Consider the following 16,005-nt stretch of genomic DNA (forward strand, 5'->3'; position numbering starts at 1 on the left):
TATTTAAAAAGACACTGTGCAGATGGCGAATGCTTCCTGTGCCTGTGTTCATGGCATGACCTTGGGTAACCCTGTTGTACAGCCTTGGTGACAGAACAAGAAGCCGCGTTCATTCTGTACTCCCTGCACTGAAATTAGACGAACTTTCTCCGTTTAAATTCGGCAAATAGCCACTAGAGGGCATCTTTTTTCTTGGTTTCTTCCACTTCAATAAATAATAAGCTTCATTATTTCTCGAATTCTTTTGTATAATTCTTAAAAGATGAATTTTCTGTTATTTGTTCCACCAAGAATACATGTTCTCATGATCTGCAAGAAGAAAAAGCAGCTCCTAAAATAAAATCACTTTCAAAAAGGTTTTATTTTACACCTCACTGACTGCAAAATGCTTCCACAAACAGGCAAAGAGAACATTCACGCTGATTTCTTTTTCACTTGAGTCTGAAATATCTCCAGCACACGAAACAAGTGGTATTTTCCAACATTTTTTTTTCTTTCTCTATTTACCAGGACTCATCCTTTCAGAATACATCAAATTATGTCGTTCCAATGAATGCTTCAAAATTCACCAGGGATTCTCCTTCCATCAATCTGCTCCTCATTTTCTCCTTGCTGAGCTCCTTTGGATCCAAAAAACAGTTCCTAACAAAGTGTCTGTGATGTTCAGTCAGGATCTAGGAACAAGGTGAAGTGCAAGAATTACTTTACAGGAAACAAAAATGCAAACTGGGCTCTAATCTGCATCATATCCATCCCAATGGTAACTGTGTTAATTCCAGAGATTAAAGCATTGGAAAATTTTATTGATAATAGTGAAATAAATATGGAAAATCAGATAAAAAATCCATCTTTGAAGGCCTTAAAACAGCAGAAGTCAAAGGCAACTATGAAATTACCTGTCTGAGAATTGCTGTGTTTATTTTGTGGGAGCATGAGGCACATGTAGACAAGCAGAGTCTGTGTATCTCTGTGTACAGAACTTCTAAAAACAACATCAGGCTGGTACTGTTTAAAAAAAAATTAAAAAGTGTAAAGTATAAGGCTGGCATCTGATGAAATTTTCTTTAAAAAAACATATTTAGATTCTATGCTGTACACCCAGACCACCCATCTGACATAGATGATAGGTGAGGGTGAAGTTCTGCTGAAGTGAGTAACATGATGGAAACTCCAATATATTCCTCTGAACTTCTTTGGTTCTGCTGTTATTTCATGGGAGCAACTGTTGAAGTCTGTTCTGCAACCATGCTGCCAGCTGAAGGCTTTCAATCTGAGCTGTTCATTGAGGGAAACACCATTTTTGAAAGAGCCCCACTGTGCCCCATCTGGAAGTGTCTGATGCTATCTGTGCCATGTGTTCAATGGCCCTCAGCCTGTGGGCAGGAAGGCTCTTCCTTGGGCAGCCGCAGAAGGAAATATGTTGGAGAGAAGGGTTTGGTGTGGGTGTGGGTTGGTCCAGGAGAGAAATTCTCCCTTAGGAAGTGGTCTGGAACATGCGAAAGCTGGAGAACCACCGATGTAACACATTCCATGGGCAAAAAATAAATGCAAAGGCAGATAGATGTAATCCTGGCAGCTACACCTTTGCCATAAGGTTCTGTCCAGGGAGATGGTGGAGTCACTGTTCCTGAAGCATTCAAAAAATGTGTAGTTATGGCACAGAGGGATGTGGTTTCGTGGGAAACATTGGTGGTAGGTGGACGGTTGGACCAGGTGATCTTAGAGGTCTTTTCCAATCTTAATGTCTTAATAATTCTATGATTCTTTTAAACATGCACCAGCTACTATAGTCATATGCCTGCTGCCCAGCTGTTTCCTCCTTATCAGAAAGTGTGCTGAGCTCTTTTTTCTCTTTTTCTTTTTTTTTTCTCCACTCCACCTGCCACTCAACAAGCTGCATTTCAGTTCTAGCAGCAAAGTGCCATGGGAATAATGTGCGAGGACCTTTAGATGTTATGATCTGGTTCAGCATCTGTGCAGGACGATCACAATATCAGGGTGAGATACTCCTGTGCCAACCCAGAGGGCTCTGATTCTATGAATACAAGGGAGTTCTGCGGTCGAAGGGAAAGTGCCATGAGTTCAGGGTCCCTGTGTACCCGATCGCAGCATGCTGCTGCTGCAAACCATATGCGTGTGCACTGTGCTGCTCGATGGAGCAATTGCTTCGCGGTGGCCGCGGCTGGGACAGACTCCGGGAGCAGCAACAGTGGGTGTGCGCCTGGGCTGGCGGACACACGCACACACACGCGCGAGCAGCCCATTTGCTGGAGGGGTGTGCATGTGCGTGCGAGGGTGTGGAAAGGGGTGGCGGGGATGGAGGAAGGGAAGCCAGGGGAAAGTCTGACACTTCGCGCAGAAGGAGCGAGACCCTCCGCCGCCGCCGCAGCCGCCGCCGCCGGGGAGGAGCCCGTCCGGCTCGCAACGCCTCCCAGTCCCGATCCCGGCACCGGCCCCGCACCGCGCTCAGCCCGCACCGCGGCGCCGCTCCGCTCCCCGCAGGTACCACGCAGCCACACCGCTCCGCGCCGCGCCCCGCAGCACTTTTCCTCCCATAGAAAGGTGCAGGTAGGGGAAAAAGTACACGAGGTCCCCTTCTTCTTGCTCATCTCGGAGCCTCCGCCCGGCTCGGGACTCCTGGCACCTGGCGGCGGTCTTGGGCCACCTGCCCGGCTATCAGCGAGGGGGTGGGAGCCGGGCTGAGAGGCGCTTCCCGCGGGCAGTTCCTCCGTTCTGCCCTGGGAGGGGTGGGGCTGAGGGATCGGGGAGAAGGAGTTGAAGTTTGGGGGTTAAAGGCTGTAATGCGGTGGGAGAGGGGTTTGATCCCGCAGCACCGGCACCCGTGCGTCTGCTTCTGCTTTGCATAGGTCTAAGGGTGATGCGACGGACAAAGTTAGCCCGCATCCAGCAGGGAAACTGTTGCGTGTTGAGTGGTGCCAAAATTCCTTCTATCCCTCATAGTCCTCCGGCACTGCCATGAGTGCAGCTCTGCCGGACGTGTCCATCACTTGGAGCAATAGCGCACCTGATGGGCTGGGCTGCTCAGTGGAACGACACTGTTTCTCTTTGGGCACTGACAACCCCTCCTTTGCTTTGTGCAATAAGACAGAGGGTGGTAAAGCTCCTCATTTTGCAGCATTACGAAACGAAAGTTGTTGCTTCTAGAGAGGAGTCATTCCCGAGTGTGTTAGGTAACTGGTGGCTGTGTACTGAGGAAGCACAAAGCAGCCACCTACATTTCCTTAGAAAACGCTTCACTTTGCTTTAAATTGGGAAAACTTGCGCAAGAACAATAGGGATCGATGGGGCAATCTGACCATGAGCAGAGAATACCGTGCAGAGAGAGCAGCAACTCTACCCTGCATCAGTGGCTCTGGCAGAGACCAAGAAGATGCGGGCTACAACTTTGGCAAGCTTTTAGTATGTTGCTTTTGCTTTTTTTCCTACTAAGGTGTAGATCTAGACAGTAGGTTAAAGTGAGCTGATTTTGCTGTTAGCCACTGGTGTATGATATGACGTAATACTTTACTACTGTTTTCAAAGCCCTCATTAGTATAGTTGATGTGATTTTCATCTGCCTTTTAGTTAGGTTATTATGGGCCTGATCCTGAAACCTGCATTGGTCATCATCTCCTGTAAAGGTTGTAATAGCCAAAATCTTTCCTAATTTAGTGAAAGTTGGATGTCTAAATATCTTTCTAAGCTGTAATTATCAACCTGCTGCCGGACAGAGGTACTCAAATTCTGCAGGTGTCACTCTTTCTTAAAATTTCCAAGACACATCCTGCTCTGAGATGCTTCATATATAGCAGCATTTCAGTCTTGATCTGGCAGAGCAGCTTGGCTTCACTTCTGTTTGAACTTTATTTTGGCTTCAATATCCAGACTAGCCTGAGATCCAGGAACTAAATTTACTTTCCCTCTTCTTACCATTGGATCAGTCCAATGGGGGTTCTCAGAGTTAGGTGAACAGAACGGACTCCCCATTAGGTGCGGTGCTGAAGCATAGAAATGTGCTCCAAATCAGGCAGAGTTCTCCCACAGTTGATATGAGGGCTCTGCACATGGTATGCTTTAACCAGAAATGGAAATAGAATCTTCATCAGTACCCTCTGCCATACGTCTGTGGTTACAAGAGCTGATATAAGATGCTCTCAGGACAATAATCTCAGGAAAAGAGAAGTATCCACAGTAGTTCTGAATAAAATGAGTAAATATCAGAAAGGTAAAATTGGCTTGGTGGATTGCTGCAGACAGAGTCCCTTGAAGAGCAATAGCTGTGTTGGAGGTCATTCTCCAGTACCAACATTCACCTGCTTCTCTCCAGCTGCTGTGCAGTCAGCAGAGCAGACACTCTTCATAGCAGCTCTGAGCTCATCGTACTTCTCTTTTTTATTTTTTTTTTCCTGTTGTTTGCTCTTTTTTTTTTTTTTTTGGAGGAGGAGGAGGTTGGTGTTTTCACTATGTTTGTTATGCAAGTTTTACTGCACCCTTGCAAATCTATTTAGATTGAATTAATTGAATTAAATGAAAAGAGTCCCCGTCCCCCCCCACCAAAAAAAAAAAAAAAAAATTAAGCTAGAATATTAAATGGGAATTGATGTTGTTCATGGGGAAAGAGTCCTTTAAAGTGTTTGAGGATGATGCATCGCTATTACACAGAGATTCAATACTGATAATTAAGCAAATCAGCACTTTTATAAAAAGCCAGGCCAAAGCATGAAGCAATCTCAGCAAATCCTATCCCTATTTTGGTCCTATCAGTAGTGGTACACTGAGCATCTCCTTCCCTGTTCCACCACACAACAAGTAGAGGTGTAACTGCTCTACAAAGTCAGAATCTTTATGGTTTATTCTGCAGAAAGTCATAATCTTGGAGAGCTGCTCTGTAAGAATGCTGTAAGAATGCAGCCTAAGGTGGTAAAAATAATGATATATTTCTGGATTCTTTCTGAATCCTTGTTTTGCGGTTTCTCTTTTCATTTTGCTGTTATAGAAATTTGAAATCTTAGATTTTTCTTCCCCATTTAGCGCTGCAATGTAGACATACTGGTTACCTATGGCTCTGGAGGGGCTGATTCATCAGCTGGGAATCAGCTGAATTCCCAGCACATACCAGCATGTCTTTGGCTAAAACCCCTAATGCTGGAATTGGCCACCGAGCCACCTCTGTAGTCTTTGAGGTTTCCTACATGAGGGAATCCTTCACTGCTAGTTAAGCAGGCTTTCCCACCGCACTCTCCTGGCAGGGCAGCCTGTGGGACAGCCAGGGCTATATTTGGCCCATTGTCTTCTTAACCCGGGGAAAATTCTTAAGGTGCAACCTGAGTGTCCTTAAATTGGTGCAGTGAACGTGTGATGTCTTTGCTTTCCTTGCCTTCTGGACTTTCTCCAGCTGCAAACAAGCAACAGAGAGGCTCAGAGCAGAGCAGTGCCTGTGCGACATGGAGCATGGTGGCTGTGTTTAAACTACGTGTGAAGCAATTTTTTTCTCTATGGGTGTGCTATTTATATCTTTTTTATAATGCTGCCTCTCTGTCACATGTAACAGTCTCCCCCCCTGCCCCAATATTTCTGTCTCGGTTTCATGTATTTCATAAACTAAACAATGGCAATGAGTCAGTGCTTAAATTATCTCTATATAAATCTTTAGCCCTTTTATCTTCCCCTGTCTATTCAGAAAGGCACCTCTCTGGCATTATTTTTCACAACCTAGGGGCATGCTGCATGGATATCCATGTGTTATCTGACAGTGGGTGATAAAAAAAAAAGAGAAAAGAAAAAAAAAGCCCTTATTTTTGACTCTCCCCAGCTTAAATGGAGTCAACGTCATATGGAGTGAATCCAGGATGAGTCAGAGAGCAGTGTTGCACTCCAAAAATTCCAGTTTGTGTTACTGCTGGGAGGCAGCATTTAGCATCATGTGGATTTATTTTCTTTTAACGGGAACTCCAAAATAATTTATGGAAGTCATATAGCCTAATGGACAGAACAGATAACAGTTAGCCAAGAAGAACCTGGATTCCCATCTGGGTTGAATCATTGACTCAACTTGACTATCAGAGTTGTGGGTGTGGTATTCAGGCTTAGAACATTATACTGGCCTTAACTAAATCATTGCCCTTCCCTACAGCGTAACTGGAAAATACGATTAAGGTTCAGAGCTCTATTGGTACCTAACAGTTTATCAATAGTCAGCTTTACTGGTCGGACTGAGTGCAGTACACAACAGACATTTATCTGCAGCCCTAATTTGCAGGGGCAATCCTGAATTGGTTCAGGGTACATGTGGCTAAAGATAAATTTCTGTTGTAGAGCTTCTGTGTACATGGAGACCTGTAACTCATGAGGACATTCTGCACTGCATGGATTCACACTGTATACGTTACCCAGCTTTCAGTAACACACACCCTTTTTGTACATCTATGCATTTTTTTCCTTGCTGTGTTACTGTAAACACAGAGTCATGTGAGTTTTTCCTTTTGATGTGGTCAGACTAAAAGCTAAATAAATATCCCAAATTAAACAGTTTCCAATCTAGCTGGTCAGTGAATCAGGAGCCTTGCTGGAAGCAGATATGATGCAAGAGAAAGGAGACTAAAAAGTCCTGTAACCTGTGAGCATACCCAATAATATACAGATTTCCTTGTTGTTGTTTTGTTTTGTTTTGTTTTGTTTTCTGAGAGGAAGGTTATCCATTTTCCTGGAATGTCTCCTAAAAATCGTGAAGACACTGCAGCCATTTCTCTGTTCTCATCTTGCGTCAGCATAACTCAGGTCTAAATGCACTGGGAATAGAAGGCCTAGGATTAGCTGAAAATTATACAAAAGTAAGGCTGTCATTAAATGAAAGACTTGTGCCTGTTCGCAGCTGATCTGTTTTTAGTGACTTCAAGGGACTTAAGCATGTGTTTAAAGACAGACTGCTGTGTGAATGCTCTTTTGAAAGAGGCACTTTCCTACAGTCTAAATCTAGAGTGAGATCAAGTCTTTTAAAAGTTAAGTGGAGTCCTGAGGGCTGATGTGGCCAAATATTCCAGCATAATCTTGGCCAGAGCTTTAACAGTTAGAACAGCTAGATCTAATGGTATGTGCCTACCTAGCTTGTTATATTCCCCTGGAATTTATCAATGACACACTGCATATAATTGTGGTTACTTTTTCTCTGTCTAAAATCCTTTTTTGGTTTTGTAAGGGAAAGATTGCAAAGAGGGAGAATGTAAAAAATTCTTTCTCAACCCAAAGCAAAAAAGCTTTTTTTTTTTTTTTTTTTCCACAGTGAAGAATTAAAACAATGTCTGTTGCTCTCATGCTTAACGTCAAAATCTTTGCTAAAAAATAGTAAGAAGAAATATGATGGATTTTTCATATGGAACTTATTCCCTGTAATTTTATAATGCACATATGTGAGGTTTTATGAAGACTTATACTAAAAGGTTTTAGAAGCATGTAATAGAGGAAAACTGTGTTCATAACATCCTTTGGAATCAAAAGGGCTTAACAGTTACATTTCAAGAGAAATAAATAAATAAATAGAATGAAAGGGCAGTGACAAATAGTGACAAACTCTTTCAGTATTCCCTTTTCTCCAACATTTGCAGAAAGAACCAGCCTTGGCTATAAGGTTATCATCCTACGTTTCTGACTTTCTTCAAATTCTGTGTTATTTCAAGGTGTAATATTCCTATATCCAATCTCTGACTTCTGAAATATAAGTTCCACCTGTGTACAAAATACAAATCATTTATTTAATTTTTATACTTTTTTTTTTTTTAAGCAGGTGCCTAAGCATCTTTGTTAGATCTGTAAACACATCTTCAAAGCTACTGTAGTATGTTCCACTAACAGTGTGATTGTGTTACTCCTTTGAAGATCTGTTGTTTAATAACAATCAGAGACAGAGTTAAGGGTGTTATTAGCATCTGTTTTCCAGATTTCTTACAATTCTGTGTTTAGTAGGAAGTGTACATGAAGTGTGGCTATCCATTATTGCTTTTGTTTACATAATCTCCAGAGTCTGTTGTAAAACAATAACCTGTTCTCACTCAGAGGACTTCATATTAATTTATTAGTGGCATTGTTCAGTGATTTTAGTCCCAATGTGCCCTGGTGTTTCCAGTCAGTAATGAAAGTTCTCTTGTTTTGAGCACTGGTGATGTATCTAAGCAAACAAACAAAATCCACTTACAACCATAATGTAGGGCAAGAGTCAGTGAGCACAAAAGACTGTAAGAGATGTAGGTTCCTCAAGAAGACAAGTAACAAAACCTGTTTTATTTGGTAGAATAAACAGAGATCTCAGCCTATTTTTCCGTTGTTGAATGGTAGGAGCATCAGGGCGAAGTTGAATTTGTAATGGCATTATGAGATCCCCTATTGTGAAAGATAAATTGCAAATTTGACCTAATGCCCCAGTAGAATAATTACATTGAATTAACTTGACTTTTGGTTCAAGTGACCTCGACTTAGCAAATTAATTTCTGATCAGTGTAGCTTCAAAGAGTCCACTTTATTCTGGGGAGAACATTCTAGAGGTACAAAGTCTCCACAAATCTGGAATTTTTTAATCCATTGAGCCATGTAATACTTTGAGTTGGAGATGTAGCCTTAGTGTTCAACTGGAACAAAAGTCTTGTCTTCAACAGGAAATCTGCTAGAAGAAATACTGTGCAGAAACAGAAGTTTACCAAGAAAGAGAAAACATAATTCAGTTTTATTCATCTTTGGAGCAGACACAACAATTTTTACCTGATCTTTATGAATCTCAGCATATTAAAAGTAAAGACATTACTATCATCTAATTTGCTATAGGCATAATACTTAAAGTCATTAATCTGTAGGAACAAGCCAACTCAAAAAACAGAAATCCAAGCATAAAGGGTAGGTAATAAAACCCAGATATTTTTATTATGTCTATTCCCTTCCTAAAATTGAAATATAAAATCATTTTTGATAATGAGTTTTTTGTCAATGTATATTTAAATCTGTATATCTCCATTTCAGAGTTGTAACCTAGTAATATAGACTTCTTGAAGAGGATCCTCAAAAGTAGTCCTGGATAAGGTGTTCCACAGTGATCATGTTTATTACAGGAAACCTACTCATAGACTGAATATGCCCCATTAATATAATATTCTCTGAAGCTGAGGGTCAAACGTCTGCTATGGCTCGGAAATAAAACTGCTGCACTGAGGAAGTGGAGAGTGTCCATGGGAAAGACGGCAGCACAGAGAAACGACTGTGTTGCAAAAAATAGTGATGTAACAAGCTTAATCTTCAGCTGGTGTTGGTTAGAGATGTATAACTCATATTAGTGAAATTATATGTAATAACTAAGGTCAGTCATGTATCTTCAGAAGGACTGAGTAGCTCTCAAAGCTGAAAGAAGAAATCAAACTGTATACACTTGCTTTCAGTGTATTGGACTCTACTGGGAGTAGAGTTGTAAAGAGAAGCCAGAGATTGAAGTTCTGAGCAGAGCTGCTGCTTGTGCAATGACTGGATGATTGTAATGGGATTCCCAATAGCCAGAGACCTGGAGAGAACGCTATGGAAGCCAGTTTGTAGAAAGTTAGGAAGAACATTTAAGGCTTGAGCTGTGGATTTAAATGTGGAAGAGATGGGTAGGTATTCTGTTTTCAGTCTGAGGGAGAACTGGGCACCCTTGGAGCCATGTCTGGTTTTGCAAGTAAGGTGGGCAGAGCAATGCTTCTTTTCAAATACCACAAGCACTGAACAGCTTGGGATAACCACAGATTTGTTGTACATGCACCCAATAGGCCAGGTGCCACAGGGGATGTGTTGCTAAGCAGATTTAAGGTTACATACAAAGCCATGGTATAGAAAAAAGGTAGTTTTTGTATTGATCTCCAACACCGAGGCTGAAGAGGTCATAAATATTTATTATGAATCAAATCTTCTGGCTAAAATAATTTTAGTAGATAGTGATATTGTACATTACTGCCTGAGTCATTGTGGTCTCTCAAACTGTTGTTTTATATAGTATGTAATATTCTCAGAACAGAGGTTTTCTCAGACCTGATGAAATCCAAGGTGTTTATTTTAGGACTCAAGTTATTGCGCTTTTTGTTGTTGGTTATTATTATTATTATTTTTTAATTGATTTTTTATATTGAACTCAAAGTTTTAAAGCTTTGGGGAAAAGCTGACTGGAAGTAATTTTTGGAAGGTCAGTCCTGCCTAATTGAGAAAGAAGTAAGAGAATTAATGCTTCTAAGAGAATTACTAACACTATCCAGGCTTAAGGATATTGTAGGCCCTCTAGAAGAAAAATGCATTTAACTATGCTGTACTGTGCTGTCTGTCTTTTAAAGATGAGTATCTTGGGTAATACTGTTTGCAGTGTTCAGATTTATTCAAGAGTTATAAGTCTATGGTTATATTCCCATAGTGACATCTACAAAAAGCAGACATATATTATCTCATAAAGCTGCCTCAGCTTGAATTTTATTTTAAAAAAGTGTCTATGGTAAAGGAATATCTTTTCCAATATGACACCCAGACAACGTATACATCTTTCAGTGAGTTTCCACATGGGAAGAATTTGTACCTTCAGATCAAATCTGTATAGATTGCTCATGCTGAAGACTGATTAAGCTCACAAAATAAAAAATATGTGATGGAGGAAATGCTATACTAATATTATGGTATCTCTCTGAAAATTGCTACATCTGCTCTTGTTTTTTTGCCCCCTATATGTTTATACTCTTAACTTTCTGATAACTATTATGCTGTGCTCATGAGCCTGAAGCTCCATGAAGCTGAAGTCCTTTTCTTCCTGTGCATTTTCCACAGCTCATTGCTTTCCAAAAAGGCAACGCAAGCACTGATATACAAATGATAACACAGAGACCAATTTTCTCAACCATGCTTAAAGTCAAATCCTTGCTGTATGGATAAATTGTTGTGCTTTGGCTCTAAATAACAACAACTTTTCTTTTTTCTTTATTTGTTGCTGTTGTGCATTGCTGTGTAAAGATGAAAAACAAATACTTACACACAAAACGCTACTAAAAGTTCAAATGCTAATTTCTGCACTTTTTCAGTCTGACAGAGAAGCGGGAGATGCGGGCAGCAAACAGTGCAGGGAACTTGTTCCTCTTAATCCCAAACATTCGTCTTCAAAGCCAAAAAATACAAACAAAAAAGAAAAACAGAACAAAATGGTCGTATTCAGTTTAACACCTGAGGTCAGATTCTGCTTGGTTTGCCAAAATTTGAGCCAGGGCTTTTCCATTGCCCTGGACCAGCGCTGGCTGCCAGAGTGTCCTGTGGCACAGTGGCTTGGTCCCTCCTAGCTGGAATTGCCCATCCTTGCCTCTTCCTTGCAGTATGGCTGAAAGTGGTTTCCAGGCATAGGACATTCTGCTCCAGTCTCCAAATTTTTTTCCCCTCTGCAGTTTAATCTCTTTCCTACCAATTTAAATCTGTTTTGAACTTTAGTGAAAAATCTGAATGCATTTATGGTATATCCTGTTAATTCCCAGAAATGATTCAGGATGAAAAGTACTTCATTCCTCAACAGTACCTCTGCTCAGCATCAATCTTGCTTGTGTAGTGTTTACTCAGACAGATTTCAGGTTTTGTGTCAGATTTTCATGACAATGGTGAGAACGCCTTTGTTTGTGATAGCAGTTATGCCACTGATATCATAGGCATGGCTGTTCTACACTTGGTCAGTATAAGTTGTATGTCTATTTTAGTTCTTGGTTATCAGCCTGTTTTAATGATAATAAAATCTGCCTTAATGAGTGACGTAAAAAAAAGAAAAAAACCAACAAAAAACCTTCTCTCCATCCATTTTGTCCTTATATTCCTTCCCTTCCCTTCCCTGTAAACAAGGTAAATGCCAGTTAAGTGATGTGAGAAGAGCATTCTGGAAAGTGTTTGGATTCATTATGCTTTGTTTTCCATGCAGGAATTTACATGACACAAAGAAAAGTGGGATCTGACACCTCCAAGATAAACTGTTAGACTGTCTATGAAGTTCTGCACTGATATTTATAAGTGAAATGGCATGTTACGCCAGAATAACCAGGACACAGTGACTTCAAATAAAAGTAATGTTGCTATCTTTGGTGCAAGTGTCAGCAGCGGATGCCATGGTCCTTTGTGATGTCCTTGGGGGATTCTCAAAAGGCTTTTCAGCAGGCATTATAATATTCCTACTGTCTGTTTTCATTCTTTTCTCAACACAATAGAAGTTTGCGGCTTGACACTGTTTAGGTTGTGCTGTCTCTCGTAAGTCATCTTTGAGCTACATGGGAGAAGAGGTGTGAGCACAAGTAGTTAGAAGTTGAAAATGTGCTGCTGGAGGATGAAGATATCTATGACAGTGGAAACAAAGGTTGTTCAGTAGACACACCAGAGGCCGTATAGCTGTTATGTTCAGAAGGATCCAGAGATTCTCAACTAGTGTCTCCCGTGTTTTCTCCTAAATCTGTACCTTTTTTTTTTTTTTTCCCCCAAATTGTTTTATTAGATCCCACTAATGGCATGTAGTCTGAGCTTCAAAGACATCACAATATGGAAAGCTTTCCAGTCTTAACCTGTATATGTGCCACTACTCAGAAAGAAAATCCAATTATACTTTGGAAGCAACAGCAATTCTCATTCCTCTTTTTGCACATACTCCAAATGAAGATGTGGCTGCAGTCCTGTGGTTTTCTTTTCTTGTGTAGCTGTCATTTCCACCTCCTGCCCTTCTGTTGGGCTGGCAGACAGTTCCAAAATAGGCATTTGAGGTTTTGGTAGTGTTTGCTGCTGAAGGACATATTCTTCATTCCCTGCAGAGATACAGTGGTGTGTGAGATTCTCTGATTTGTGTACAATTTTGAAGTAGAGCTTTCCTCTTGTGGTTCACATAGCGTAGTTTGGGAACCCTGAAGCAGAACAAATATGTTTCCTTGTTCTAAAGCTAAGTGGTTAGGCAAAATTTTCTTACTTTTGCATAGGATATTTATCTTTTTCAATTTCAGAAGACAAATATGGAAATACAATCTAATTGCAGAATCTCACGTTCTTGATGTCTTCAGATGCTTAACTCTATCTGCATAACAAGCACTACTGGATTCAGTGTGGGGGTAAATTTAAAAGGTTCTCTGATCTGTTTAATATTTGTTGGTCAAATGTCCCTACACTAATCTGGACTGGAAAACCATTCACTATTATTCAAACATCTTATTTCAAAGGGCTGTGATTCTTTACCTGTATGTTTCCAATAGGCTGTCCATGCCCTCTGCTTACAGTTTCTGAGAAAAAAACATGGGTTTGATGATAATTTGAATTTGATATACTATTGTTTTGATTAGCTGGAGCTCAAGCTGGCTGTTCTGTTCTGCACACAACTGCAGTACAGAAGCTTTTTATCATGTCATTTGTTCGGATAATATGAGAATGTCACCTCTTTTTACCTACCTAGAAGTTTGCTTTTCTTTTTCAGCATAATGAAATCATTTAAAAAAAAAAAAGTCAACACCAGATAAATAAATAGAACCTACTTTACAAATCAACATTTTACCCAAGTGTGAGTCCCAGGAAGGCTGGGGACTTAGTGTTCAGAAGTTTTCCCCAGAGTTATTCTCAGAAGCAAGTATCGCCCAGTACTGAAGTCTGCTCTGGTCTGATAAGGTTTGTCTGCATGCGGAAGTCAACATACTGTTAGGCTAGAATAACTGTACAGAGTGGTATCTTCTCCACACTCTCTGCATGATCAGTCACAGGGTATATGTCCTAAGTCTGGTTTCAAAGTGAAGTAAGCTGCTTTCTAATTAAAATGCTTAAAATATACACTTCTCCATGACATGACAACAGAATAGTTGGTATGCTGCTGATCAGACCCTTATTTTACCAGACTCTTGTTGACAAGCCCTAAATATTTCATTTTTAAGGTCTTGATGAGTTGCAAGTGCAACAAACAAGATTTGTGCCTGTAGTGTGATAGGGAGTACCTAGATGCTATTTATTAGGACTTTGCTTATTGAAATGAATATACTATTTTCACCGATTTTAGTGAATGCTCTAATATTATGTTCATGCATTTACTTGTTTCACAATGATGCCTAAAAGTCCAACCTAGATTTTTTTCTCATTCTGCTATTACTGATATTAACATCCAAATAGAGTTTAGAGAAGAGCAATAAAATGAGAAGGAAGGCTTGAGTCAGGTTTGATTTATAGGGAAAAGTTAAAGGATTTGAGCGTGCATAGCTTCTTTGAGTTTGACAAAGAAGAAGACATGACTGTAAATACTTCAATTCCAAAACAGCAGGGATTTGCTTAATGTTAAGGACATTCCAAAGGTTAGGATAGCAGCTCAGCAGACCTGGGGTTAATACCATGACATATGTCCTTGGGCAAGTCATTTCAGCTTAGATCCTAGCAAATTCCTAAAGGCACCCAACTGCCTTTTCTTTGTCTACATCTTTGAGCGTTAGTCCAGTGATGCTGAAAAGTTCCTAATTTAGACAGTTAACTTGCTAAATACCTTTGTCTGGATCTTGGCCTCTACCTCCACGTGTCTGTAAAGGGGTAAAAACTACCATATGTCATAAAAAGAGTGTGAGGATAATGGATTTGGAAAATATGGGTATTCGGATGTTGTAAAAATGGGAGCCAGGCAAGGATACCAAGTAGAAAAACTAATTTAGATGGGGTTTATTTCATGTCTCTGTATTCAGTACAGAGTTGAGGTGCTCCTAAGGGCCACGCGCTGTGTTTGGCAACAGTATCTGAGGCGTAAGAAGAATTCACCCCAGCAATGCCCGTCTCCACCCTCTCTGAGGGGAGCCAAGACAATGCATGAATTTTAGACAGATGAATTGAGGCAAGCTGAATGAATAAAATGATCAAATAGAATCAACTCAGCCTGATCTTAAGGGGAAAAATGCCTTTAATAAGCGCATTTGCTGAAATTTTCTTTTACAAGAACTGCAGAAACCACCTCAAAGAACTTCTGTTTTCCCTCTGTTACATCTAATAAAATAATCCAGGAAGTCTTTTATTAAAACGTTACTACATGATAGATCTTCCACATCTCCAGTTTCTGCGACACAGTTCTTATCCAGGCCAGCAACAGCCCCAAAGTGCTATGGTGCACATGCTACTACTGAATATTGTATCCAATAAGGTCTATGTGTCCCAGGTTACTTAATACTACTTTTGAAATTCTAAGCGTTTATAACTGAAAAGGAACAGAGCTTTTCAGGAAATCTACCCTCCGTGTCTCTTCTTTTACTGTGTCTTCCTCACACTAGTTGAAAATAGCTCTAGGTGGTAACTATGTATTAGAAAATGGTTGATCCTCAGAGAAAATACAGTTATGGGTGCCATAAACTGAAAGAAAAAGAAACATGTAGAAAAATGAAAATTATTCAGAGGAGAGTTAAAAAATTTGTGGAGGCTTCTATTAGGGCTGCTGGAGGTCCATTTACAATACAGCTGTAAGATGCTGGGTTTCTGAGGAAAGCTGGAGCAATAAATACTCAAGAAGATTGAAATAACCCAAACTAGGCCCCTGCTAACCCGTACAATTGCGCTAATTTCCATTTCAAAGAAAGATGAGCTTAATTATTTTACCCAGCTATTGGCAAGACTCTGCGATAGAGTCCTCCCTTGCATTATTACATTCGTTACCCTGTAGGACAGCAACATCTCTTTGTGACTAGTTTACTTTTTGGTTCGCATTCCTCAAAGAAAAAGCCTGCTTTCATGCTTTGTCCCTCTTGTTTTGGTAGCTCCCACCTCCAGTCTTGCTAGAGCTCATCCTCACACAGCTGGACTTATTTCCCTCACAACTGCTGGTCACTTGCCTGCTTTACTGGCTCTGCAGGGAAGGGAAAGAGAGCATTCCCTAGCTATTCAACCCTTTGTTTTCTGGATCATCTATTAAAAGAGACATTGCTGAAGTGAGCAATCAGACCCTTCAAGGACAAGGGTTTGGTGCTGAAGACCCTATGGTTATTTCCATACTGGAGCAGACTTATG

General features: G+C 40.5%; 1 protein-coding gene across 2 annotated transcripts in view; it reads left to right on the forward strand.

The window, feature by feature from the left end:
- The first annotated feature begins 2,209 nt into the window (after nucleotides 1–2,209).
- The window catches only part of SEMA3D (semaphorin 3D), a 142,498-nt gene continuing 128,702 nt past the window's right edge, over nucleotides 2,210–16,005 (forward strand). The window contains exon 1 of one of the 2 annotated variants that reach the window (XM_010715211.4): nucleotides 2,210–2,568. The gene's annotated coding sequence lies outside the window, so the exon portion shown is untranslated. The remainder of the gene's footprint in view (nucleotides 2,569–16,005) is intronic. The other variant, XM_010715144.4, reaches the window with a different exon arrangement.

Source organism: Meleagris gallopavo, chromosome 1 (genome assembly GCF_905368555.1).
Source record: "Meleagris gallopavo chromosome 1, MGAL_WU_HG_1.1, whole genome shotgun sequence".
NCBI classification, from domain to species: Eukaryota; Metazoa; Chordata; class Aves; order Galliformes; family Phasianidae; genus Meleagris; species Meleagris gallopavo.